Source organism: Pleurodeles waltl, chromosome 3_1, assembly GCF_031143425.1.
Source record: "Pleurodeles waltl isolate 20211129_DDA chromosome 3_1, aPleWal1.hap1.20221129, whole genome shotgun sequence".
Classification (NCBI taxonomy): domain Eukaryota; kingdom Metazoa; phylum Chordata; class Amphibia; order Caudata; family Salamandridae; genus Pleurodeles; species Pleurodeles waltl.
In genome coordinates, this window is record NC_090440.1 from 1,388,367,996 (window position 1) to 1,388,394,739 (window position 26,744).

Below are 26,744 nucleotides of genomic sequence, written 5' to 3' on the forward strand. Positions count from 1 at the left end.
ATGAGACTCGTAAGCTATGAGAAAATGTAGTGCCAGAGGGATTGGTAAGTAATGCTGATTTATTTTGTCCATAGTTGTGCCTTTCTGTTGTCAAAGAAGAATTTTTATGGAGAAAGGGAAAGCTTCCTGAATGCAGCCACGCTCCATCACTGCCTTGAGACTGTGCTGGTAGGAGCTTAACGGGCTCATGCAGCATTTGCTGTGGTGTGTGCGAAGAAAGAGTGTGAAGGGGTTCGAGCTGCTCAAACTGAAAGGGGTTTTCAGCATAACTAGAGGCTCACACAGCTCAATTAGTAAGAGATTTCAGCAATAAACAATACATTATTTAACAACAAAGCTCTAATTAGTCCTTTAAAACAATCTCCCTGGAAAACTCTCACATCACAGCAAAGTGACCAGCCTGATTTTTAAGTATTGTTCTTCTAAGTATGCAGGATTCCAGTCTTTGCCAAAATTTTCTAATATACTTTCCGAGAAATGCTTTGTTTTCCAAGTTTATTTATTTGACATCAGATGAACAACACTCAACGCCCCACAGCATCTATCTCAGGCTACTACCAACCAACTCTAGAGTCCGAAATGCCTCCCAGGCGATGTTAATAAAATTCTAAAACAGAGCACCCCTTAAAAAGCCCAGTTTATACACCAACCCACAACAATCATCTGGAGTTTTTTCTCAGTCGATTCCCTCCAACCAAATAACTGTGCTTTCTCATAGACCAATATCTCAACCTAACAGACCACATTTTCCAATTGAGAAGATCCTCCTTTTTCATCACCCCCTGCTCAGGAAACTAAAACTGTACATCCAACACACAGACTTCAAATCAACAGTATAGGTGCTCATCCTGAGCCATTGAAGAAGGAAATGCAGTTTTTCACCCCTTACTATATCCATTCTGATCTCCCTAAAATAGATGTTACATGCAGCTGCTCATCCATTCATGAGAGCCACAAACTCAAACTACATCACATCCATTTTAAGTCACTTCCATTGCCCTAAGCTCCCTACCCTGGAAGAGAGAACAGACCTCAAGATTGCTTCTTTAACCCATAAAACACTATATACCAGCCAACCTTTATATGTGAATGACAAAGTAAACTAACCAGAAGCCACAGAAAACACTAGGAAAAATAGCTGACTAGTTCTGGAAATTCCAGTACACACATGGCAAAAACATCAAAACAGGGTTTACCTGCCTACTTTCCAAGCTCAGGATTTCAACTTCTGGTCATATTAGACTGAACGAAAATGTCATACTTGTTGTAGTTCATGAATTTCGATTTACCTATCTGAAGGAGTGTCACAAAGCTAGCCCTTTTCACCCCCACAGTCAGATCATGGCTTCTAATTGAAATCACAGCAGCCCATATAGAAGGGAAAAAGTTAAGGGAGAGAGAGAGAACACAGATGCAAGCTCATCACACCTCCTCGTGGTCAGCTATGGAAGTCTGTCAGAAACAATATCACCTTAGTGAAGAACCTTGCGTCATCAGTAATATATATATAAAATACTTTTACATAATTACCTTAAGTATCAAGTGCTCTAACTCAGCCCTTTGTCTCTAAACTTAGATGTAGTTATCTCAATGGAAATATAGAGAAACAATAATTACTATTGTCCTTTGAAATCCATGTGGTGTGGTTTTCACATATGACTCTTCAAACTTACTAGACAGTTCAAAGTACAGGAATCCAAACTAGTTAATTCTTAAACAAAATACAGGAAAATGACGGTATGTACAATGGCATTGAATAAATCAGCAGATACACAATGCGCACAAAAAAAAAGTATCCAAAATAACAAAATGTGATAAAATACAGTGCACAAATATATATAAAAATATGGCAGGCCTTGAAAATCGTAAACAAATGTAAGAAAGATATAAATGGGCACCACAGTGCTAAAAAGCGCCTCTTCTGTATTTTGATACATATCACCATCAGTACCCTTGTTAGGAGTTCCTCCCTCCCTCCCTCCTTAAAACGTCTTCTTAATGGGTTTAGCACAGCCTTCGTGCACTTTTTTATCCACTGCCCACCCCCTCCCTCAGGTGTTCTTTCCCTTCATCTATATGCAGTGGTTAAGGCTGGTTCACTCAGCCCCGTAACAGCAACTCTCCTGAGCTGTGGCGGGTTGGCCCGCAGACGTTGATGGCAACCATCACTGCTCCAACCACCTTTCTTCTTCCTCTGTCTTCTTTTTTGCGGTGTCGGACGGTTTCTTCACACGATTTGTCCTGCTTTGGTGCCCCGAGGACCTCTCTTCTCCCTCATCATGCCGCTTCTTTACTCCTATCTGCTCCTCCTCATCTTCCTTTTGGCTTTCTCGCTCCATCCTCCTCTTCTGGGTTTCCTTTTCTTTGGTATAGCTCCTCCCCTTCCCCTTTGGTTATGGTAGTCCTTCATCAATGTTGATGTTTTTTCTTGTTGTTGTGTTATCACCTCCCCCTTTTCTATCTGGGTTCCTACCTCTCTTTCGAGGTGCTGGCAATGCCCAGCAGTGGCCCTCCTGTCATCCCCACATGAACTGCCTAGAAAGTGCTGTTTCATGTCCCTGCCCTCTTAACACCGCCAAGCAGGAGGTTATTTATAACAGATTTCCCAGGAACCACCCTGTAGCACAAAGCATTTCTTCATTTTGTTTTTACAAAACAAAAATCTCGAAACAGGATGTTCTTTTTGTAAAGAAAGAGAAAAGTCTTCTTCCATGGCAGGGAAGTATTATTACAGTTTTACTGCCCCTTACTGCCAGGTTTTGACTGGGGGTAAAAAAAAAAATACAATATGGCTACATGTCCACTTATCTAAATTGGGTGGGACGAACATGAAGCCATTTCTCCGACGCCCCTTACTCCCCCGGGCCATTGGAGATGTTTGGCCAGGATGGATATGAAGAAGTCTCCACCCTGGCTAAACTGATTGTCCATCCAAAATTAAACTGGGCGGGGGACCAATATGTTGCCAGGGAGGGAACTCCGTCGCCGCCACAATGGAGTTCCCTTCCCCCAACCATATAAATAGGGCCTTTAATTTTGCTATTATGGCATTGGCAACCAATTACACTGGTAGTGAAAGTGATTTCAAACCCAACCGCTGGCATTTGGGTCTGGTAACCAAACCAAGTAAAACAGACATTTTCCATCCCCACATTTTCCCTTGATCACATTAAAATTAAACTTGACATCTGGAACCAAAGGAGCGTAACTACAAAGCATTTTAAACATCAATTAAGCTTGGTAAGTCTTTTCGTCTGTACACAAAATAAGGCACCTTATGTCTCAGGAAAGTATCTACAGGTATTCATTATGCTCACAGCTCTATGAACACTATGCTCTAGGCAGTTTGTTGATGCTAGGTAGATTGTGCAGACTATCATAAGGTAGGAATAATCAGAACTGGTTTATACTTATTTAACCACAAGTTATGCAAGGGTCAGTGGACCTCCGTCACTGCTCTTTCTTTCTGAAAAGGGGAATATTTGTGAATCAGTTCCCATCGCAACTTTGAAGTCTGTAACTCATAACTGGTTTGAAACCACAGTTGCAGTTACAAACCATTATTACAATATGTTCTAAATAATAAATAGGAGGGAGACCCGCCTTCCACGCCCCTCCTGCTTGGAATTTTAAAAGGATCACTCTTTCTTGAGCAGAAAAGCATTTTCCTACTCGTAAAAGGGCTTTTTGTTACATTAAGGAAAGCCTTGTGCAGCAGCTAACCCTGCAATTTAGCAAATCTCAGAGCTAAAATTGCAAAATGGTTCATCGGGTTTGGGTACTTATATAGCAGTTCACAACTGTTTTTACATAATAAAACCAAATAGTCTTTCTTTGTAAGGACCAGGATGGAACTGATTGCTAGTGAAAAAGTGTGCCCTACGTGAACGGACTAAGCATTTTTGTTTTCTAACATATATTATTATCTGTTTTTCACTGATGAACAAAAACAGTTTTGACTTCAGTGACAGCTTATGATCCTAAGTCACGTCGTTTAATCAACTTGGGAAATGGCATAAGCCAAAACACCTCTAAAGGTATACCTTTGAGATATGACCTCTGTGGAGTTAAACAAATTGTCCTAAAAATTTTAAAATAGCAAAAATTAAGATTCAGAAGCCCAGTCATTTCAGAAATAAAAGTATGAAAGAGCTTTCAAAATAAGTGAGTACCTCAGCATAAACCTGAATCTCCATAACAAATCAAAAGGTTACTTCTACAAAGACATTTTCTTTCAAAAGATAATAGTAACTATTCATAGCCTTGGAAGGTTGATTTATCAAAAATTCTCAAATGCGCTTGATAAGTGATAGATAATGGTATGTCCTTTTATGTATTCTTAGAATAGCTCAGCGATTGCCACATCTTTGGCCTCCTGGCTCAGGGTTCTGTCTCTAGTATTCAGAAGGCTGCCTGCTGGTTCTCTAATGGAATGGGCCCTGAAAGGGAGTATTTGTACCATGAAAGGTTTCAATAGCCTACTCAAATGTGATCCATGAATTTATCTAGTGTAAGTGGGTGTCTCCATAGGCTATCATCTGCTAGTTGTGGGGTTTCTGTCTGGCGTGGGCCGTGTAGGATGGTCAACTCTATGCACTTCCACTATTCATGTGTGTTTAGGAGGAAACCTGCCATTTGCAAGACAAAACAGGAGTTCTCACCACAGAGTTATTAAGCCAATTTATTGGCAATAAATGTATTACAGATCAAAAACACCACCAGCTGCCAGCTAAGGGAGGGACCTTCAACTAAGGCCACACAAAATGTTCTTCTGAATAGCAAATGCATTCAAGAACCAATGTTTTCCTCTTTCTGCTTCCCACTTCTAAGAACACAGTAACAATATAACCAAACCTAAAAAGTAGCATGCCATGCTTTTTCCTGCAGGACATCAGTCAAAAAAGACCAACACAATGCCATAGTTGAGGCAGGGCACATAAAGCTCACTTACCACTATAATTATTTTTTTGATATCGGTGACCCATCAGATTCCGTCAGGAAATGCATACTTTACTACCATCCACATTCCAAAGTAACCATATATCCACATGTTGATGACTGTCAAAGTTTTCTGAAGCATTTTGTAACCAAATCCAGTATGTTCCAGGGCAAGAGGGTCTGTAATGGAAAAAAAAGATACTTAACATGCTAATTGGCTCATGTAGCTCTAGCGTTCTGCAAAAAGTAATGTGACCATTCAAGTCAGTTGCCCATAATCAATTATTGTTCCAACCATATTTCATAATGATAGGTTTGTAGATAGAGATAGATAGACAGATCAGTGCTAAGAATTTGATCACCAAAAACCAACACTCTTTAAGAAGAAGATACAATGGAAAAAATTATCATATCTGCTTATATTTTGACAGAATATGGCCATCTTTTTCTGCTGTTTTCAAAAGAAATCGGCTTTTACCTATGCTTAGAATCAAAAGCTAGCAAATGTCCATTCTATGTCAATATGGTAAAATAGTTGTGTAACTCATCTGGAATTTCTAATAAGAAGTATATTGATAGTTGAAAGAGTCGTATTAATGATATGGAATCAAGTTAAAATAAAATCATGCATTATAGGTTAGATTCATTACTTACTCGAATTAACTAGTTTTGAACAACGCTTATTTTAAAAAGGACAAGTGTTTAAATAAGACCCCCCCTTCAGTGAATTTCTAGAACCATATAAAAAATTTGGTGGTATTATGTGACATACTAACATAAACAAAAAAAAATACATTGGGTGTGCTCACTTCAGTAGTTGCAATACAGTGCTTCCCCTTCATAATTTCATATTTTGTCTGTTTCTGTTTTCTTCTGTTTTTGTTTTAGAATTAGGTCCAATACTGATTTAAGGAATATTTTCTAGTTTCACAGCGGACTTGCTAACATGTATAACTTTGAAGACATTTGTATATTACATTAAATTGTATACTATTCATTAGTAGGAAATTAGTAATGGTTTTTTAGGGTTGAGTGCACAAGTGCTCTACCCTTTTGTAATTTCTCTGTGGGCTTTTAACCACACCCTCTCTTGCTATTCATTCTTTGTTGTGCTTGTCTTAAATGCTTCATTTCTATTTGTGCATTTTGTTAAATGTCCCTCCTTTGTGTGCTGAGTTCCCTCTCCAGGCGTTTTAACTAAGTGAACATTTCTGTTGGCCATCACACTAAGTCACGCTTCCTCCTGTTACAGCATATGATGGCCCCTCCTCCAGTTTCAGCTTGCCTTTCATCCCAGCCACAATCCTTTCTAGACATTCATGCAGGGAGCCAATAACTCTCATGCTCATCGGCTTGTTTAATTTCTCACTGTGCTTTTTCTATGGGCACCCGCACCTCGTCTGCCACCACACCACCAGAACAAACTTGTGCCACAAAACGCAGCAGGCACACTAACGTTCGAGCCAGCCATATTGGTAAAGCCACGCTGGACAGTGAGGCGGTGTGGTCCTCTATGGCCCGTAGCCTTAGAAGGGGGCGTGGTCATCTTTTCACACATGGCACATCCCTGCTATACCAGCATTAATTTTAGCCTCTGGAAAAGTCAGACTACTGCGGTGGTCAGACAGTGCTCTGATTTGTAATAAGAGAGTGTTGTAAATATTCCCAAAAAGTCATGTTGTTTAATTGAATGCCATGTTATGGACTCTAAGATCTGTTGTGTAGCTCAGTGTTTAATTGGAATAATAATGTTTATGTAATGGTGCCGTACTTTGTGCACCATTTACATATATTCTTCCTTTTCGTTCCTATGCGGTCTTGCCCAGTGCTATATGTTTTTTAACCTAGGCCCCGGCTTTGAAGTGCTGACAGTTTCATTATTTCCCTGAAACCATGCGGAACTTGAAGTTACTGAGAGCACTTCTCTGCAGTAGCACCCAGGGTTTGGGGAGCCCACAGTGTTTCCATCCATCCGGATAGTGGGACTGTGCTCATTGCCTCAGAATATGGTATTTTTTTGTTGGATCCCACAACAGAGCAGGTGACTTATGAATTGACATGTTACTCCACACGGTGCCAGCTTTTTACACCTGGCGTTAATCAAGATCTTGGGATTTTACTATATATTACGGTTACCAGACCTGTTAATTTTTACAATGCTTGTCTGAATTATTGTTGACACTTCAGAAAACATCAATTTGGTCATCAGTAGAGTGACTCTTGGGTGTACATGCAGTGCCAGGGCGTAGCAAGCATGACAGGATGGGGGGGGGGGGTGGTCAAAAATTGTAAAAAGCTATTCTATTGTATGCAACAAGATAGACACCGCTTATCCGACTACACCTTTATTCTCAACAACACATGAGTGTTATACAAGTGTATTAGCCAACGTATTGCAACCATATGAAGCTGCTCTCTAAACGCAAGTTCCCCTAACTTTGTTACTTGTCCTGTGCATTTGCTGAGCACTCTTAGCATGGGCGTCAGTTCACCAAAATGCCAGGGGTAGCGGAAGTGGCATCACATGCCATTTGACCTTTACTGTGACTCATACACGCGCACATTTACACACTATCTCCCACATAAACACACACACACCCGCAAACACGCTACCACATACATTTGAAAGCATTTTTTTTAGGTCGAGCGAGCAAGTGCACCGACTTGTTATAATCTATTTGTGGGCTTTTAACCAAGCCCACCGCATGCCCATTACTATCACTCGTTCGTGGGCTTGCCTTTCAAAAATCCTTTGTTAGCATTGGTAAATACTTTACATTTGTCCCTCCTTGGGGCTGTTTTGTTTCCGCTTTGGGGACTGATCCTGTTACATTGATTACGGCACGACTGACGATACGTTTGACTGCGAGCAAACTTCTTTTTCCTTTTGTGTCTCTATTGTGGCAGCCATGGCACTTTGAATCGGCTCACTTATGTCAACTGATTTATTTTGCATTTTCAATTTAAGTGGCAAGAAAAGTCCAGTTAGGAATTTACAAAGTTAACAGCTCTAACTCAAAAAAAACCGAGACCCATTGCATATGTTTATTTTACTTAACTTACATTTGTCTGCATGACTTCATATTCCCTAATGAACATAGAGTGTAAACACTAAATATATTGAATATCAATATGTATCACCAAGCACATGTAGTGTAATATTGTGTAATTATAGATATTTCATGTTATGCTTGTGTTGCAAAGCCTGCAAGTTCACCATTATGCCACATGGCGTAAATGAGATAACATTTGCTAAAATATTAACATAGGAACAATGCTAGAAGGTTTTACTAAATGTCAGCTGTTGCTGAATGCAATTTTGTTTGTTGGTGGGCACTGATTAGTTGCCAGAAGTCATGCTGAGTTGATGGTTTTACTTGACAGCATCACTGTGGCAACTTTTCTTGTGCAAAGTCCTTTTTTAACATCGGCAAGTGCTTTAGAAATTGACATTACTTAAAAGCAAAAGAAACTTCCTCTTCCTGTCTTATTGTCCTCCTTTTCTTTGTCGAGTCCTTGATCATTTTACATTTGACTTTTAGAGGAAAACATCACTCATCCTTCATTTGCAATATTTGTTGCCGCTTTCACCCCTGGTTTGTTAGTATTTTGGGGGGACAATACACTATGTTCAGTTCATTACTTCGCTAATTACTTGATGTTTGCAGGATGGTAGGCTCTGCACATTTTTGTGGACTGTTATCAAATTTTGTCTGCAAAAAAATAAAAATCCCTAGTGTCTAGCGGTTTCTGCCCCCAAGGGGGGCAGATCAGCCTAATGAAAATAGGCTGATCTGCCCCCAAGGGGGGGCAGAAATGGCCTAAAATAAAATTGCCCCAAGGGGAGTGACTCTTGCCTAAGGGCTCGCTTCCCACCTGTGGGAAAAAAAAAACTTCCTGGTGCCTAGTGGTTTCTGCCCCCCTTGGGGGCAGATCGGAATAATTAAAATAGGCTGATCTGCCACCAAGTGGGAAAATAATGGCATAAAATTAATTTGCCCCTTTCCCCCAGGGGAGCAACCCTTGCCTAAAGGGTCTCGCCCCTTACGTGAAACTGACCTAAAAAAAAAATCCCTGGTGTCTAGTGCTTTCTGTCCCCCTTGGGGGTAGATTGGCCTGATAAAAAATAGGCTGAAATGGCCTAAAGATAAGTTGCCCCCCAGGTAAGAGTCCCTTGACTATTGGGTCGTCGCTCCCCATGTGTTAAAAAGTTTTTAAAAAATGATCCCTGGTGTCTAGAGGTTTCTGCTCCTGGGAGGGGGGGGGGTCAGAAATGGCCTTAAAATAATTTGGCCCCCTGGGGAGCGACCCCTGCCCCTCATGCCTGGTGTCTAGTGGCCATTTCTGCAAAGGAAAGGCCCTTCCTTTCCTTTGATGCCTCTCCCGTTCCCAGCCCATGATCGGAAGAGAAACACTTTTGCATTACTCTTCCGATCCGCACTAGTTGCTGAGCTTCCAGTGCGGTGGGGGCAGCCTCTGATGAGGACAGCACGCGATCGTGCACTGAGGTCATCAGATGTCACTGGGTGGGTTAGGGGGGCTGGGGTGGAAGGTGAAGCGATTCTCCTTCCATCTCTGCCCATGGGAGGGGGGTGCGAGGCCATCGGGGGGGGAGCGCTAGTGCTTCCCCCGGGGGCCTATAGTTGGACGAGGTGGTTACGTCCCAGCACCTGAGCGCCACGGCAGCGGACGGAACCACCTCCTCCAGAGCACCCGAGGGGTTAATTTATGAGTCCACCATTGGTGCTTTTTATTTCCACGCCCAATACCATTGTTTTTGTTTTTTCCATATGTATGACCATATTTTCCTTCACAGTATTTAGAAAACGCATCCAGTTTCCTTTGTAGCCCTATTTGTGTTACATAAATGATTACTTACCAGTCTGCATACAGAAGACAAGGGTCAAGTCTTCCTCCCATTTTGGGTGAGAATGGAGAATGCAATTAGTTTACGTCCAACTCAAAGCTAAACAAATTGTTACATGAAAATATTCGCCAGCACCATTAAAGGTGCTGGCAAATATTTTCATGTATATGTCATGTATATTTCTAGGTAACACTTTGTTTTGCCTTGGGTTGCAGGTAAACTAACAATGCAACCTTCTGGTGCATCAGAGAAGAACAATGCAAAACCATTAAGAGATTTAAAAAACTCATGCCTCTGGATTTATCGCCTTTTTGTTGGTGCCACCCTGATTTCTGATCCTGATGATGACCATCATATAATATTTTTTATAGGGTTGAAACATTGACAAATGTACAAGAGGACTGATTTTATTTATGATGTAGTACACCAAACTCGGATTCAGAGTGGTGGTGTTGAAGCTTTATTGTGATGCAATGTGTTTTCATATATATCTCTAAGATGTTTTAATAGCAAATACATGTTATCCAACTCCATATAAAATCAATCTATTGATTTTTTATTTTTGTCATCTCTCAAGGAAGTTGAGGCTTACACTTCCCCCAAGGTGACAAATGTTTTCCTTTATTACTGATTTACCCCAGTTGCCAGGTTTACAGGGGTTCCCCTTCTTATTAAGCACAAATCTGTTTCACAGACAAGGCTGTTCGGGCTATTTCAAAAATGTGTTTTTCACTTCCTTTTCTAAATGCTTGTATTCAATAATCCCTTTTCTATTTTTATTTAGTCCCAGTTCTGCGTTTTGCACCATATCCCTAATTAAAAGTGAATAACGATAACTCTAGTGATCTCTTTACCCTGACAGTCATTTACTAATCCTGTTTGTTTCAAATCCTTAGAGTAACACATCTTTTAAGCATCTGCAAGAGTCTCCCTTTATTTAGGGGCATTACTTTTTTTCCTTTTTACCAACTCTCTATTCATCAAAGTGAAGATACAGATTTTTTGCTTCTCCAATCACCTTCTATAATTTTTTCTTGAAGCGTCACTTTGATTTGCAATCTTCTATTTTAACGAAGGCTATTTTCTTAGAGTCCCTACTTCCCTTGGGGAATTGATTTTTTTTTTTTCTTAAATTCCTTTGTGCTGCTGTTTTTGTCTGTTTAACCTCTTAATTCTTTTTTGTGTGAATTCCTTCGTAGACACTGATGGGTACCCTTTTCCTGTATTTAGATATTCCCCTCATTGTTTAAAACTCAAAAATATGGAAAGGAACTGGGTAATTACATACATTCCTTTTCATTCACATTTTTATCACCTTCATTTATTTATTGAAAACCTATTACATTTGAATTGATCCCATCGAGGTCTTCACAGAGCCTACTAAAATCTCTATGTTCCTTTTTCATCACATACTTGTTGACCACTCCATATTTTCTGAGAACAGAGTAAATTACTATGTTGCGTTTAAACTGCAACTGGGATTAACTGTCATCAGATATTTACTGTGGCATTGAACATTTATCAACATTCTTTTCATTTCACATAAGTGATCTCATAAATAAATCGATTACATTTGGGTTAACCTCACAAATACACTTCTGTAAATAGTTTTCATCTTTGCTTTCTTTGTGCATCTTATCTTGCTTTAAAACTCTAACATATACAGGGAATTAAGTATCAATGTTCCTTTGAATTCAGATTTGGCCTTGTCTCAAAAATACTACACCTCATTCCAATGGATTAGCTCTGGGCTCGCAGACATGTACATGAAACACTTCTTACACATATGAAATCATTGCAGTGCATACTAAACAACTAAAAGTATAAAAGAGAAAGGAACACTATTGAATTTAAACTAATTTTAGGGATTCCTATTTGTTTTTATATTGTAATTCAAAGGACTACCTACATCACATCAATTGACTTCAGCCACGTGTATTGGTAGTCACTTTTCCATAGCAATGTTGCACTGGATCATATTAATTTTTATGTTACAAAATGTACTAAATATCATGCAAATGTGGTATCAAATTTTGTTGTGGGGCAACAATGAAACAGTGAGTGTCATGTATTAACACAATGAAACATTATTGACTGTTTCACAACTAACATAAAATATTAAAATAACTTGTATCGAACACTATTTAAATATGCCAACTACTGAGGTATCACAGTGCTCCCAACGGCACTTGGCACCTACATACACCACATCCAATCATCCAACTAAAGTGATTAAACAGCCAATACCACGTACATGCACCTTAGCTCAGCTTTCAAATAGAGGACAGAAGGACTGGTATGAGCAAGTCAGGACCAGGTAGAAACCTTCAAGAGAATACTGGTATCATAGATTCCAAAAGACCAAATGACATGACGACTCATGCAGGGGAGGTAAAAACACCTAGAATTAAAAGTCAGAAAGGGCAGTGACACAGTTGACATGACACACTGTGGAGAACAGGGGAAAAAAACATCATTGCTTTAACAAAGTTTACTCTACCTCTGCTCCATGATATTTTTGTGCCACATGGGTACTGGAAAATGTAGCCCAGTGGCAACCATAGATCTTAGCTCATGCTGTAGTTTGTGCTCACTCATGGAAGATCTTAAAGCATAGTCCCCCTACACTTTATGCCAATTACCCCATTCACACTGTGCAGCTTTCCGTGAAACCCTTGACTAAAGAGTAGGAGGCCACTGTACAACAGCCTCCTGCAGGCCAGCAACACAGCAGGATTTATTGGGCCTGATTTAATCAGGAAAAAAGCATAGTTTGACTAAATGGTAAAGTTGTATCCATAAGTCGTATCCGGTATTAGCAGGAAACATGTTAAATAACAGTTGAAGAACGATAAATACACCACCATTGAACAAGTCAGGAGTAAAGAGGTTCAGTCGCTGTCAATGAAGTCAATTGTGTACAGTTTCAACATGGGTTAGGCTCCCTTCAGATGCCGTGCTTAAATCCTTGGCAGTATCTTTAAGTCAACGTGGTCACTTGGCACTTGTTTCTTGCAATATCTTAGCTAACCTATATTTTACTATATTGCTTGCTGTTGGATTTTCAGTTTCATATTGTTTAAAACAGTAGGTGTTACAATCATCACATTGAAATGGTGCTCATTTTATTGAGCTTGTTACAACTGGAGACTAAGACTGACCCATTGCAAACATGGTATGTACGTTGCACACAGATCTCAATAACAAGTTCTATCCCCAACTTAGGAAGACAAAGTTTAGTTTGTAGCCAGGGCTTATGACTGATTTTTCCAACAATGACATTTAAGCAAAAGAGGTAAAGCTTGATCTTTTAGCTTTACATTTCTGTTTCAAAAGAATAATAAATGCAAACAGGAAAAACTGTCTTTGAATTACAAGGTAAGCTGTTGTCTCGTCTCCAATGTCAGCTCTTCCTACAATTTGACAGCTTGTAAATTGAAAATTGTTGCAAACAGATATTACTTTGTAAGTAATGGTTTCTTAATTTGCTGCTTGCATTGCCAAGCAAACTGGTGGAAACAATGTTGGTCTGAGTTTATATGAGAACAACTTTGCTTCAGTGCGTCACCATTACTTATAAAATGCCACTCCATCAAGTGGGATATGGCACTGCAACAAATTGTGTGCATCAGTATTATGTACTTTGGAAATGCTAGTCTGTATTTTTAATAATCTACGACAGGCAAACAACAAAGAAAGTATATGTCTAGTGTGTCTGATAAATACAGAGATCAAATGTGCCAGATGCCGATGCTGAGTTCTTTCCGCACTCAGAACAGTGAATTCTCAAAATGCTAAATCCACACTACTAAAAACTGTGGTCAGAGGACACGTGTGCTGTGGTTATTTTTTAGTAGAAAGGGGCACAGTCGGAAAACAACATTTTCTGATTATCAGAAAATAAAGACCACCTATATTCGGACTTTGATGTGGGCTTACCAAACCACTAACAGCTGTTAGACTTATGGGATGCAGAAGGTGTTTGGTTGGCAATCTGCCCTTGAATGCGTTCAACTCACAGGGCCATTGCTTGGCGTGCAAGGTAGTCACTTGGGTGGATGGAAAATCCAGGCATCTCATCTTTTATTCAGTAATCACTGTGGAAAATTCAGACTGGTAGTATGTAGACAGACTTGGGTGAATAGCCAATTAGGTCATAGCTTAGAGGCAACGGCAACACAGGCAGTGGGGGGCACACCATTCAGTCGACACTTTCCTCATATCGAATGGCTTGCAGGTAACACGCATCTCCTCAACTAGGCCTGCAGAATGGACATGCTGCTGCTGCCATACGATCAAAAGACACAATAATATGAGACATGGACAGCATCAAAGAGCACTGGGGCTGAGGGGAGGCAACAGATGTGGTTTTGAATTAAGGAATTCAAAAGTGATCAATTGTTTTCTGTGAAAATTTCAAAATTCCATAAAAAGTATTGCAAGATACAATAGGAGACTTATTTTTTTCAGAAAATGCATCTTGGCAAGTCATATTCTGAGTGAATGAGCCTTTTGCATACAATAAAATCTACAAACTTGCATAATGTGTAATTTTGAGAAACTTTGTGCTATCACATAATATAATATTGTGATATTATTTAAGCAAAGTTTGCCGAGCCCTCATTTTAATCCACTACAGCTTCATGTGCCAGAAACCTCCTACAATCAAACCACACATCCTGCAAAGGGATTTCCTTTTACAAATCATTATTAATAAGAGAAGTCTCTCCACTTAATTCAACTGAAGCAAAAACAGACTACAACTTTGTATAGTCTGTGAAGTTTTTCGATCCTGAGCATTCCGAGAAAATCATCAGCTCTTGCAACAATTTATGTTGCAAGATGAGATATCTTAGTGGCTAAACTATGGACTTAAGACCTGGAAGAAAAGTGTGATTCTGGGCAAACCCTTTCAACTTTTCTTGCCTAAAATTATAAACAACTGAATTGCGCTACAATTCAAAGTACGTGAAAACGGAACTATATTTGCTTCGTTAAAAAAATGTAAAGCACTGCATATCTTCCTAGTTAGGTAACCATCACATAACTTCTAGTTATTACATATTTCCTTATTTAAAGCTAAAAATGGTGTAATCTGAAAGTTTTACTTCACAGAAATGAGTTGACGGCCAACGCATCTGCTCTGCCATTGTGCACAGTAAAGCACCGCACCACAAAATGTAAACTCGAATAAGAGTAAAAATCTGCATACCCTTCCCAGCATGGAACTGTGACACAAATAGGCAAGCATCGTGAAATGCAGTCTGATGTTTATGTTTGGCTTGGCTCGATTGTACTGCCCTGAAAATTGTCTTACAGAAACTTTCTGAGTGGAGGAAAACTTTGCAGCTTTTGCACACTAATAGTTTTAAAACACCACCACTTGCATGGGGTGTTTGTACTTTCACTTACAACAATTTAAGTTTGGGACTAAATACCCAAGCATGCAAAGTGATGTTGGCGAAAGAACTAGAGCCAGATCTATTAAACTTTTTGCCTGTCAATGGCCCTCGGATTCGTAAAATTATAGGGTTTGTAACTAGTAAAAAGCATTTTCTTATTTACAAAACACTTTTTAATGACTTGTTTTTCTGACTCAAAAAATGAGCTAGAAATGATCAGTGCCAACCGTTGCAGATGTCAAAGGGTGTGGTGGGGCGGACGGGGAAAGGGGAAACAACTTTTTTAAAAAAACCACTTACCTTTCTTGTCGCTGCAGCTCGCACCCTTGTGACGCCTCACCCTCTTCTTCCGGTGTCCCAGCATTCACTGGGACACCAGCACAGGCTCCCCAGCAATCCTGGCGCTGCTTTCATGCTAAACATAGCATGAAAGCACCACCAGGACTGGTCTGAGCGGCTCAGACTGCTGCTCAGACACAATCCTGGGGTCTGTGCAATTTCTCAAGCCTTGCTGTGTACACAGCCGGGCTGGAGAAACGTAAGTGCGCAAGTTTGTTTGGCCAGCCTAAGACGGCCGACCAAACACACATGCGCACTTAGATGCACTCTCTCCTCCTCCTCCCTTCAGTCTCCCATGACCCAACTTCACCCCGCTGGCTGAGCCAGCAGATGAAAAATAAAACTATATTGAACTATCAGTTTATTTTTCATGTCCTGGCTCTTGGCCAGGGGGCTCCGCTCCTCTGCCATTGAGGAGGAGCCACCCCTGGAAATGGTTAACAAATCAGTATTTGGAAGCTACATTTTTGAGCATCTCTTCCAGACACCAGTTCTACACCCTTTGTATTCATGATTTGCAACAGTAAATCTGTTTGCAAACAGCTGAAAAGTTATTGACTCCTAAGTTGGGGTGATAACTCATTCAAAAAAGGGAAGGGGTCTCCTTTGCGAACTTGTGTGGCAGCTTCATGGGAAATTGGAGGTGTCATAGGGAAACTACTAAAAAAAAAAAAAAGTGCCCCATTTACTTCAAGAAAATTGGGGGGTTTGCAAAAAAAAAAAAAAAACGTTTCAGTTTTGAAATGCAAAGAAAGGTATGGTGTCACCCTTCTCTAGCAAGTCACCATCTCTACTTAAGGTTGCTGCCCACTGGACAATCTCACAATTTCTGAGCTGCCTAATGAATATTAATTAGGTGGGTCTCTGATTTGGTATTTTTGTGAACTAACCTTTTAGTACATAGAACAGTTTGCAATATTAGATAAATGTAAAAAATAGGGGGAGAGGGGAATTGCAAATGACTTGTACCATTGTACACATGGCCCCCAGCACTGACTGCAGAAATCAATCACATGGCATTCTCTTACTTGGCAGCTACGTAACCCTGCCTGCCTTTCAGAAAAAAATAAGGTTTGTGCATTAATCACCCTGCACAGTGCTCTGAATAGGAGTGGAAGGAGCATTCTTCTCTTTTACCAAAGGCCTTGCGGTACCTCCCGGACACTGAAACCTACTCACAGCCGAAAATATACACCACTCCTGGCCTTCTTTCCATCGCTGGGAGTCTTCAAAGGGAATTTTCCACACTCTGAACACACGCCGAGTTGAAAGGCTGGAGGGCTTAAAAAAACTGTAAAATAAATAATTAAATAAAGCAGCTTGCTGAAAAGGCAAACATTTGAAAGAAGCAGCACTCAGCACATAAAGATGAGTGGACACCGTGTGTAGCTCTAAAGAGAAGTCTTTTATTAAACTGAAAACAGCTACAGGATCCAGAGATGGAGCTGCAGGTGGAAGTGACCATTTACACACAAATAACACTCTATAAAACAGATTTGAAAGCTCAGTGGAGTCTTTGGGTTTGAGTTCCAAACTCGCAGCTGCACATCTGAGCAAACTGAGGTGAAAGTATTGTTTGCTTAGGACCTATAGAAGCCTTTTCAGGTAACCTGTTGCATAGCGATGGTGAGGGAGCGTGGGTTTGAGGATGGGACGAGCTATCCTTAAGAAGAAAAGTCTGAAGAAAGCAGGGGCAGGCAGGACCCCGTCTCATATACAGTTCAAAACTTATAAATGATTATATACTGCACATTCGTAAACACTAGAACGCTGTATGGCACAGTCTAGTCTGAAATATGAATTTTGCTGAGTTTTAAAAAATAAACTCCATGTGTGGTTAATCTTCCCTAAACAATTTAAACAAAGCCTTTAAGGGCCTGATTATTACATTGGCGGTTCGAGGGTGGCAGTTGAACCTCTGCGGTTGCGGGAATCTGACCACCATATTACGAGGTTGGCGGGCAGACCTGCCAACCTACAGCCATCCCCGCCAGGATCTTCGATCCCAACCGGCTTACGGTGGGTGCAGGTTGTAATCAGCAAGGGTGGCACTGAACGCAGCGACACCCAGCTGATCACAACCTTGTCCTCTGCCAGCCTTTTCATGGCGGTACCACCGCCATGAAAAGGGTTGCGGAGAAAAGGTGCAGGGGGCCGCAGGGGGACCCCCTGCACTGGCCATGCCTGTGGCATGGGCAGAGCACGGGCCCCCCTGCACACCACCATCGGAATGTGCACTGTTTGCACTGCAGACATTGCACATTTCGAGGTTGCTGGTTCCCCCTGCGTGCAACAGCATTGCCACCGGCTCAATCATGAGCTGGCAACAATGCTGCCACTACTTTGCCACTGGGCTGACTGGCAGAAACCTTGGTTTCCGCCGGTCAGCCCAGTCAAAAAGTCCTTATGGGGCAGGTGGGGAGGTTGTCAGAACGGCAGCGACCACCTTGTCGGGAGTTTGGCGGTAGGGTGTTTCCATCCACCAAACTCATAACAGGGCCTTAAGTCTGTCTAAAACTGCTGACTGGGCAAAGGCGAGGGGAGGGAAGAGGTGTTGTAAGGAGACAGGGTGATGGGGATAAGGCAATGAGGTTAAGTGAGATACCTGCTTCTCAGTAGAATAGGGGAACAGCAGCAAAATACACAGCATGGTGGAAATGTGAGCTAGTGTGTAGCCCACTTAAGGCCTCATTAGTATGAGACCTGATGAAAAACAGAAAGCTTCATGATGTGTCAATAATCCAAGATTGTGTCTAATGAACCCTTTCTTTTTTCACCCCGAGCTGATACAAGCAACCTATCATTTTTTTGACAGAATATGTCTCTTCAGTAGTTGTCAAGGGACTAGCCAATAAGGTAATCCTTCTCTTTACACTCCTGAGAAAGAACTGCACCTCGCCCCTTAAAGCTGGCAACAGTGGATCTAAACCATGTAATTGTCCAGCTTAACATATCACACATGTGATTACTTCAGATGCATTTCCACACTTAAATGCCCATTCAGATAGTTTAACATCCGCAAGGGATATGTCTTGTTCACAAAATCCTCTACATATTTGAATAGAATTCTAAAGCCCCAAGAATAAGTATAAATCATCCTAATTTGTTGATGCTGAGCTATCTTGCTTGCATCAAGTTCTCCTTGGGCGTTATTCCTTCCTTACAAATCTCATCACCCATTTGTTAGACTTCTCACAGTAAATTTTCATTTTGAGAAGTCAATGGGGAATCTTTCAAAGATTCTCAAAACTTTTCCCACATATATATTATATTTCTTTGTGATTTCCCCATCACTAGCATGCCATCCAGGAATACATTACCTCCTTGACGTCCCTCAAGAGTTTGTGATTCATCTTCTGAAGCACAACAGCAGCAGACACCAGTCAAAAATGTATGAGCGTAAATTGGAACAATCAAAAGGTGTAATGAAGGCTGTTAATGAAAGCTGTTGCATTTCTAATGTGACGATGTCGCGGAATATGATGATATGCTGCTAATAAACAATTGATCCTCAGGGCACGAGAAGTGGTTAGTAAATCATGTTATATTCAAGATCTTAAACACAACAAGAAGCTTTCTTTCCTTTATTTGGGTCTATAAATAGAATTCTCAGGCTCTTCCCTCTCAATATGAAGGGATTACTTGATGTCGCACGTGCTTGCTCTTTATTCAAGATATCCCTCAATACTCTGTAATTAAAATAAACCAATTTCTAAGTTAAATGGGACTTCTTTCCAAGATAGATTTTAGGTTTATATTAATGTCTGATTTGGGCGAAAGCAGGTGTCTTCTACTTTTCTTAATCTTCTTCAGTGGAGGATTGTCTTCCCTGGTAGTGGCAAAAAGCTGTGATCACTTATTGCACTGAGCCTGTACTCTCCACCTATACACAACCCTGAGAAATCCCTTCACTTTGTAGGATTCTCCTGACTGGTCTGATATACGTTATTCTGCCTGTGCCTTACCTGGATGAAAAAAATACACTTACCATGTCCTGCATGATTCCCAATCATCCATCTCCCTTTTCAAAAATGCATATATGGAACTGTTGTGAGTATGGCTGAGAGGGTTCTCATACTACTAGATGTTTGGGTTGAAGGAAAGTGTCTAAAGATATGTGGATATTGGGCCAGGAGCTGGACCTGGTCAAGCTTCTCTGAAAACGATGCATTTTCCACTTTCCTTCTGCATCCTTGCTAACATTGGCACCTGAGGCGTGACAATTATGACTATGTGCATGACAGGGGAAGAAAGGCAGCCTCCCTTTTTATCCAAATGCAAGAGCTGCCATGCTCATAGGACCCTACGAGAGAAACCCGGCTTTTCCCAGAAATTGTGCACCCAGCTCTAGCTGTGGTGCGTCTTCACTCTCTCTTTGGCAAATGTAGTGTTTTTCAGTGGGGTCTCATTCTCTCTATGGGTGAATTACTCTCCCTTAAGACATCCAGTGAGTATGCAATGGAGCTGAAGTATGGTTGTTATGGAAACTAAAGGAGGACAGGCTGACGTGGCAGACACTGAACTTGTCACAGCTGCTGAAAACATTTTGAGGCTTATTTACAAGCCGCTAGCGCCACCTTGCTCCGCCCTAGTGTCATTTTTTTTATGCTAAGGCAGCGATAAGGAGGCCTTTCTGTGCGCCATATTTACAAAGTGGTGATTGTATTGCATCACTTTGTAAGCCCTTGCGCCACAGAATGCATGCGCCAGGCATAATGTATGCAAGAGTGGCGCTCCGACACAGGGAGGACCGGAAAAATGCTGCAGTGAAATTTACATTTCTCTGCACTATTTTTCACTGTCATGTTTAATGCCTGCTCAGAGCAGGCAGCAAAATGCAGCACTCATTTTAGTCAATGGGCCTCCCTGTGCTTTGTGCAGCAAAGCGCCAAAACAGTGTCAAAAAGTCTGACACTACTGTCCTAACGACTGCCATGGTCCGCCATATTGTAAATACAGTGCAACCATGGGATTGTTAGGTGGGCCAGCAGTAACGCAAGAAAACTGGTGCATCGGGACCGATGTGCCACCTTCTTGTAAATATGCCATAAGTGTGCTAATCTATCCAGCATCATTAATAGTGGACAACAGCACGCAGATATTGGGGAATGGGAAAAGTTTTGGTTTAAATGGCAAAGGTAGCTATGCCTACAGAACTCACCTTTTCAGGTTTATTTTCCACTTTCTCCGAGTTTCCTCAGAAAATTCCTTATTTTGTGGACTTTAGGTTCCACTGACTCTTTTAAATTAATGCGGAGAACAAATCAATGTAGTTTCCTATGATTTAGTCAGCTCTAAAAAACACTGGAATCTTCCTCAACATATATTCTCCAGTTTCTTCTTCCTTTACAGCCCTCTGAAGCGAAGAGGCGGGTGAAGCGAGCGGGGGAGGAGGGGGATTACCATTTAATAAAAAATAAAATTAAAAAATAAAAACATACCTCCTCTGTCGCGCCGCACCGCTCCTCTTTCCCTCGTCGCTTCAGGCTGCAGGCATAGGCTCCCAGCTTGCCCTGAGGCCAATCCTGACGCTGCTCAAAGCAGTGTTAGGATTGGCTGGGAGCACCCTGCCAGGGTGCTCACAGGCAGACTGGGAGCCTGTGCAGGCTCTCTCCAGCCCGGTAACTGTGTTGCTGAGCTGGAGAGAGCCTACTGCGCATGTATGTTTGGCCAGCCCGAGATGGCCGGCCAAACATACATGCGCAGTGTGGGGAGTGCACAGTGCACTTCCCTCATCGTCGTCATCCCCAAAACCCCACCCCTTTAACAAAAGAAGCAATAATAAACATTGTTTTTTTTTTTCATTTGTTTGTTAAAGGTGATTTGCAGTGGCTGCTGCTGGCTGGGGGCTACCCTCCTCCGCCCTCATGAAGAAGACGCCCCTGCTAACACAAGATCCTTCTATCTGGATAGAACACGATATGAAGATTTCTCTGATTTCCCCAACACAAAACGGTCTACTCCTAGCCAAATATAATCTAACTTGAGCGGTTCTGTTTTTTAAAACTAAATGTAAGTAAATCAAGCAAGGAACCTACCTAACTTATTTTTGACTTCCTCTCTCCATAAATCCTCAGCAACATATGTGTTGAGGAATCAGAATGCGGTACTATTTTAATTCCAATGCCTCCAATTTTAATATACAATTTTGGTGTATTCCTACAGTCTAGTCTACTGGCGTTCAGTCCCATATGTTCCTCATTGCTGTGCTCTTTATTAGAACTCTTCTCTTCTTTAGTACGAGCATACTTAACTTTATAGTAAACTCTTCTCTCATTGAAGACGTGGACAAAATGACACGCGTTTACACACATTAGACTTCTGCTTAATGGATAGATATAACTTAGCAGTTGCAAGGTGTTTATTATTTCCACATATATAGCGTTTACTATCCTGCATTTACAGTTCTGTTTATGTCTCCAACTTTTTTAATTTTCCATCATACCAATCCTTTCCAGTACTGTTACTTACTATGTTTACCGAGGCATTTACTATTCCCCATTGCTTAACTGATTTTAAGCATTTCCCCAATATTTTTGCTTTCCTCACTAAACCAGGTGTACCTTAAAGGAGCTTCTCGATTAATCCAGAATCTCTCCTGTACTTTTGGTTTGACAGTGTGCATTATTATTTGATCCCCAATAAATACACCATTCAAATTCACAAGCCTACAAGAGTGACACATTTCTCAAAAAGGTCAAATAATGGTCAATGCGTTCTTCGCTTCATTGTTTCCTGCTAAAAAAACAACTATATATATTCCAAAGCAGACCACTGATAAATACATCTCTTTCTGCCGCATCTCTTTCTCCATTCAGAATGTTTCCATAAAATGTTTGTCATTCTGGACCAAGAGAAAGAAGAATATTATTTTCCCAGTGACAATCATACATCCTCAAAGGTCATCATATGACTCATTACTATTATTTCCATTGTACCCATGGTATGCTTGGATCATCATCAATATTTTGTATGTTTCTAGTCATTTCCTACACAGATTGTTAAACAGGCAAATTCCTCAGATTTTATCTGCATGCGATAATTAAGAATCCCAAAACAAACCACACTGACAATATGCTCGAATTAACTATATTTCCTAAGCACTGTAAAAAAAAAAAAGGAATGTACCCCTTTACCTTCCACTACATCAGCACCTGTAAGTACAAGTCTCAGTTAATAGGTGTTTAATATTCCACTATTAACAATTGGCAAAGTACTGTTCCACTACACTTTTCTCCTAACTGAATTATTATGAGCCTGCCAATACTGCAGGAAAATCCTCATCCGAGTTAGATAATGTACCAGCCGATGTGCGGTATGTAACAATGTGGCAAAGCACGGTCGTAACAGTTCTGCATTAAAGATGGTGGCACACTACATCATGTAAGATTAACATGCGAGGTGGAATGTCCCAACATGTCACTGTATTCACTACTCCAGTGGAGCACACTGTTATCAGGACTTCTTACTCCTGATAGCTCACACTCTACTGAGTGCAAGCAATCCACTGCAGTCTCCAAGCACCCTTATTTCACTTCATACACCTGTATCAGCAATGAAATAAGTAGGGAGTGGCTTTGCTGAAAATGCCTGCGATTACAGGCAAAGATGAATCTGCAGCTGTGTTGCCTTCTCAGCTCGCATTTTGTCCACAGAAGATATGTGAAGGTTCTAAATGTGAACTCCTTTCTCGAATATAAGACTTGAGCACAAATCAACTGTAGATGCCCCTGGATGGGTGGAGTTAATTTTAGTTCTGCCCCCAAAACTTGCCTCCAATAGTGCATTAATAATGACACACAATGTTCTTCTTCAAACCATTTTATTGGGCATAAATCAGGTATCTTGCTTCTAGATAGTCCCTCACCAGCTATCACTACAGAATATCAGCCCTTACATGCAAAGTCCAGAATGAAATGTACAACAGTATTCAAGCACAGTAAAGGTAGGCTGTACAAGATTCCAAATAAGGTGGACAGAAACTATTCCTCATTTACAATAATCTATATTATATGTCTGGCTCTCCTACAGAGTCTCTATCATTTACGCTACATTCTAAATCTGGTAAGTCCCTGATCTGATTTAGCAACAGTTTATAACAAAACTTGTTACCCACTGTCGCTGCATCATGAAGGCCTTCAAGGCAAGGCAGGCTGAACTTTCTGATATCCTGTTGCCACAGCGCTGCATATCTCCTTTGACCGTAAGCAGAAAGCACAACTGCAGGAAGGGGAAGGAAATTAGGGGAGGTGGTGGGGCTAGTTAAGTTATTTATTTTTCACCTTCGGGTCAGGAAGGAGAAGACATATTGTATGGTTCACCCATTACTCCTCTGCGCCAGTGTAGAAGTTGAAAGCAAGGGTAGATGATTTCAGGTAGCACATATAACAAAATTACTGATGGGTAAAAAGTGAATTACAGGGATATTTTTCACCTCGGGTTCCAGTCAGATAACTCTACCTTCGCTATTGTTGTCAATTTGATGTCACTCAGAATCCCTTAGTGAAAAACATCCCCACAATTCACTGCTGCACATCTATAATTCTATATTTTACACAGACAGAAGGAATGGCACCACATGTCCACTTGGATTTTCAGGCTAACTGTGAGACCATTCAATAAATGAGACTTAAGATCTCTCAGATTCTCACCTGTTCAGTACTTCTAAGGTCAGCATGTGTGCAATAAACAACTAAAAATGACTGACATTTTCTTGGCTTATCTTCAGGTCACTTAAACTGGCATAGTTTGCAAGAAAACCTACAGTGTGTCATGGTGGGAGGTAAGTGGGGGTGGAATGGCCTCATATGACATCCGGCACATTTACCTACAAGCCAATGTCTCTGAAAGCAAGTCAGTTACAAATGAGCAGCAAAACAGTTGTGGGAAATACCCTTATTTACCTTAGTACACGAGTGGGTGTCAGAAATCATAAGAGAGAATCTGCAGATTTTCTTTTAAGCACTGCCTTTTGCAAGTCATGAATGCATCTACTCACAGGTTCTCCTCCTCTTCACTTGCATATTGGAAAAGATAGTCAGCTGGAAGGTAGGCTGTTGAATAAAGCAGTGAAAGGCCAGCTACGTCTCTCTCTGAGTTATGTGCTAACTCTGCGGAACGCATTTTCAGGCAAAGCACACAAAATCAATAGTTTTAGGCAGAGGTAGCGATGAGTTACTCTCCGCCGGCACAGTTGTCGGAATTTTGGCCACTCTGTTTTACTGTTGTAACTCAGAGTTGCAGCCAAATTCGGCCAACTTTCTCAAAGCAGAGTTTTTATTTTTTTTTATTATTTTTTAGCGTGGATCGCCAACGGTAAATTGGCGAGCATTAGTGCGTTTTGACGTCCTCTAGCGAACTACTCACACATCCGAATTTCATAATTCATTTATGTGAACAACAAATGAAAAGAAGGAACAACAAGTTATTCAGTAAATGCAATATTGAACGCAATCCTAAATTTGTTGTGCCAAAAGGTTACTTTATGCAGCCCTTTGTTTAATAACGCATTTTAATAACTCGCTTCATTGCTTTATCTGGCTATGGAGCCTACATCACAAGTAGATAACGAAAGCAGCTACAACGTTTACACACTACTATCAGCAGGGGGCTGAACATAATCAATTCTGTTATTATGATGGAAACAAAAGACTAGTCAATGCATCATTATGGGTAAAGAGCAATCATCATGTGAACAAGAGCTATAAATTCAATTTTCTTCATGGTTCAAATGTAAGCAGCCCGAGTTCATCTCAATCTAGAAGGAGTAAAACCCTGACAGCAGTTGTCAACCAGCAAGAGATATAAGTCCACGCTCATGCTCACTGACAGATAACTTACTCACTCTTAGCTTTTTTAAATCTACTAACTCACAATTTTCCTCTATCCCACGCTTTCTTCTCCCTATTCCTAACATTCTCTCATTCTTTTCCTTCCTCACTTCTGCCCTTTTCTATTCATTCTCTTCCCTATCTTTTTTCACCGATTTCTCTCTCTCTCCTTCCCTCGCTATCTCTCCCTTATCTTCTCTCCTCGCTTTCACACGAGCTCCAGTCTCTTTCCCTTTCAAATCCTCGTTTCCCCTTATTCTTGGTGGCTCTCTCCCTTTCTGTCGAGCTTTCCAGTCTCTCTCCTACACCCTCTCTCTTTTCTTCTCTAACCCTTTCTCCCTCACTTTCCCCTCTAAGCTTTGCTCTCACTTCTGACTCTTACTCTCAATCACCTCTCTCACGTCCTCTCCCCATTTGCCCTCTTTCTCACTCTCTCGCCATTTCTTCTCTCTCACACGTTTGCTCGCTGACTTCCTGCCCCATCGCACTTGTCACCGGCCCTCCCACCTCACTCTTCAGGGCAGCTACGGAAGCCACATCTGCATCCATCCTCTCGCCCGCTTCAGCGCTTTCCCTGGACCTTTCACCTCTGCCAGTCGGTGAATTGGACGTATGGTCGGCAGATGTTGTGCTCTGTGGTTCGAAATAAACGTAGCAATCTCACCACAAACATTTCGAGGTGTCAAGCCAATATGTTAAATCACTCCACAAAAAGGTATGAACATTTTAAAAATTGCATGTAGGAATGAAGACGTAAACAACGTGTCGCAGATAGTGTATTTATAACCAGCCTGCGTCGGGACTCATGGAAGTTGCCGGATTGAGAACCGCAAGGTGTAGAATCCTCCACAGGATAGTGTGCTCAGGGCGCAAAGCCACGGAAGATCCACAGTCCTTTAGTCTAATTTCTTTTGGCACACAACTAGGTTGAAGGCATCACAAAGGCTGACCTGCTAAGAGCTGCTCTCTTTGGCTTCTCAGAAATATCCTGCGATTTTTACCCCATTGCACAAAACACACCAGTCCCCTGAAGGTGCTATATATTGACTTATACACCACAGTAGAGCACCGTGGTCTGATATCCAAGAAGGGCACCCAAACTGTATCCTGTCCTTGAGTGTAAAGTGGCCTTTGTCACTCAGCTCTGAAAGTGGGGACAAGCATGTTCGGACTGGTCTATATAACAATCTACCGGAGCCCGACGAGCCTGCTGTCAGCTCAGTGTGTGAGCATGGTTTCTGGCACTGTGGGGGCTAGCATGGTAATACGGTAGGTCAGTTTAGTGGCTGAATGTAGGCCGGTGTTGTAAGCATCTTCAAATAAGGCTAGGCAGCAGTACCAAGCATCATTGTGCATGTTGTTACCTTA

The 26,744-nt window shown here is 41.2% G+C and overlaps 1 protein-coding gene across 1 annotated transcript in view; it reads right to left on the bottom strand.

The window, feature by feature from the left end:
- Positions 1-26,744, bottom strand: part of HIVEP3 (HIVEP zinc finger 3) — a 1,670,978-nt gene that overhangs the window by 1,063,331 nt on the left and 580,903 nt on the right. Inside the window, exon 5 of the mRNA XM_069224892.1 lies at positions 4,952-5,118. The gene's annotated coding sequence lies outside the window, so the exon portion shown is untranslated. The remainder of the gene's footprint in view (positions 1-4,951; positions 5,119-26,744) is intronic.